Raw genomic sequence first — 2265 nt, 5'->3', positions numbered from 1 at the left:
AACCTCTACCTTAAATTATCTTTTATAGCAGTCATGATAATAACCCCTTCCTAAAACAGATTTTTTGGTTTTAAATTCTTTAGGCAGTTTGGGAGGGGAAACTCAAATATTTTTCCTGAGCTCTCTGAGTCCTTATTGTCTTCAGCTCAAAATAGTCCACATACCAGAGTGGTGCTTCCTGGGGCAGCTTGCCCTGAACACCATCACCTTGGAGGAACACACCTGGCCTGTTGCTCACACTGCCCAGGGGAGCCTGAGGGGCCTTGGGAGGGGAAAGGAGGGGACCCAGCTCCTGCTTCCGCCTCTGTTCCTTGGCGCCCATCTGGGGGGTGGTTTCCCGGCCGCAGGGTTATAGCTCCCAGCCCTGCTGCTGCTCCTGAGCCTGTGTACTCAGTCCTGGGACCAGAGACCCTGCACGGCCAAAGCCTGGATTTGCTCTGACCTGCAGCCAAGCCTCCTTTTAGTCTTGTGCACTAGGATGTACCAAGGGGGGAGGAGGGACTGTCGCTCTCATCGCATTCTGCCTCATTATCCACCATAAACACTCAGAATACCTCCACAGGGCCGGGTGTTATCCACAGGGGCCAAGTCCAAATCCTTAGTGAAAAGGGAGGGCTGGGCAGGTCTGCGGGGCTGGGGGAACAAAGGGTGATGACAGACAAGGTCACTCCAGCCCCACTCAGCCCCAGAGGCCACCTGGATGCCACCCCCTTTTCTCCTCTCTCCCAGGCTGCACCATCTGTCTCGGTGCTGGGAGGAGCCTGCCGTCTCTCACTGTCCTGCACTGGGCAGCTGGGAGGCGGCAAGCTTGACCCACCACACTGGGCAGATGTGTGCCTCGCTTCCCGGGAGGCTCTTGTGGCCCACAGGCGTTCGGTTCTCTTGGGCACCATCAGCGTGTCACCACTTCAGGTGCACCCCTAGGTGAGTGGGCTGTCCCGTACCAGCCTCAGTGCCTAACCACCAAGCGCCTGGTACCCAGGGAAAATACGTCTTGTTTTCCAATTAGCCGATTGGCCACGTGCTAAGGGCACACAACCTGCTTATAAACTAGGGTGACCCTGTTTAAATCTCCAAGAAAGCTTGAGAGTGCCTCTCAGACAGGCTCAAGTGGATTTTGCTGTTCAGTTTTTCTTTTTATTCTGCCTCTGTCTAGTACAAGACGGAACTGAAGAGGATGTAAAGCAGCAAGGAGTAATTTGAAATTAGAATGGTGACAATGATGAAAAAAAATCTCAGTTCAATTCCAATGCCCACCTAAAATCTCTTTCATTAAAGGCTATTAACTAGAAAACTTTTGCATAATAATCTTCCTATGATAATTTCCAGTGTGTTTTTTGTCCCAGAATTTCTTTATGGAACTCTCCAAAATTCCCATCTCTTTACCTACTGAACCTTCCTTGGAATTTTCTAATTCCCCAAGTCTTTAGAGACTTGGTGGTCACTCACTGGTCAGGGGCATTGTAAAAGGATTCTGGAGATTTTGACTTGGTAGTAACAAAGGCCCTTCCAAACCTTTAGTCTGATTCTGGGATCCCCAAAGAGGCTGGATATCAGCATCTTTGGTGTGGAAAGACCATCTGTTCCATCCTCTGTTGCAACACAAATAACCACTGTGAAGCTCAATGGTGAGTGTCAATGAGTTTATTCTACCCAGGTAGGCTCAGCCTCGCAGGTATGTTTGTGGTGTGTTTCATATTCAAATGGACAGTTCCAACAGTTTACTTTATCAGTTGTACTCTTTGTCTTCTTTGTATTCTGTCAAGCACCAAGTACAATGTCATCTCTGTGTGGGTGTTCTATAAATGCTATTTGGTACTGATGAGGATAATGCTGTTGACGAATGGTCCCATGACACTGATGACTCATTTGGTGGGCGAAGCCATGTACAGCAGTCATGTAACGTTGCTTCACCAAACAGGTAATGTTTCATACCTCAGAGCAACACAGAGCATTTTGCCTGTCAGTGTTGAGTCACTATTTCCAGTCAGAGCCAAAAAGGCTTCTTTGAAGAGAGTAGAACTTTTGAAAAACATTGACCTTGTAGGCAAACTCTTAATGTAAGAGGTACAGCTGCTTCTTGCAGTTCAGGCTACTACCAAAACTTTGCTCCCTCATGTGTTGGCAATAGAATAAACAAAAAGATGAAGCAAGAAGTTTGAATCAGCTAATAAAAACAAATAAACTAATTCATACAAGTATTAACTCTTCAATGGTATTGTTCCCACCTTCTTGTGGAAAGGTCTGGACCTTTTAAAATAAATT

This window comes from Diceros bicornis, chromosome 22 (assembly GCF_020826845.1).
Source record: "Diceros bicornis minor isolate mBicDic1 chromosome 22, mDicBic1.mat.cur, whole genome shotgun sequence".
Taxonomy (NCBI): Eukaryota; Metazoa; Chordata; class Mammalia; order Perissodactyla; family Rhinocerotidae; genus Diceros; species Diceros bicornis.
This window is presented reverse-complemented; position numbering follows the sequence as displayed.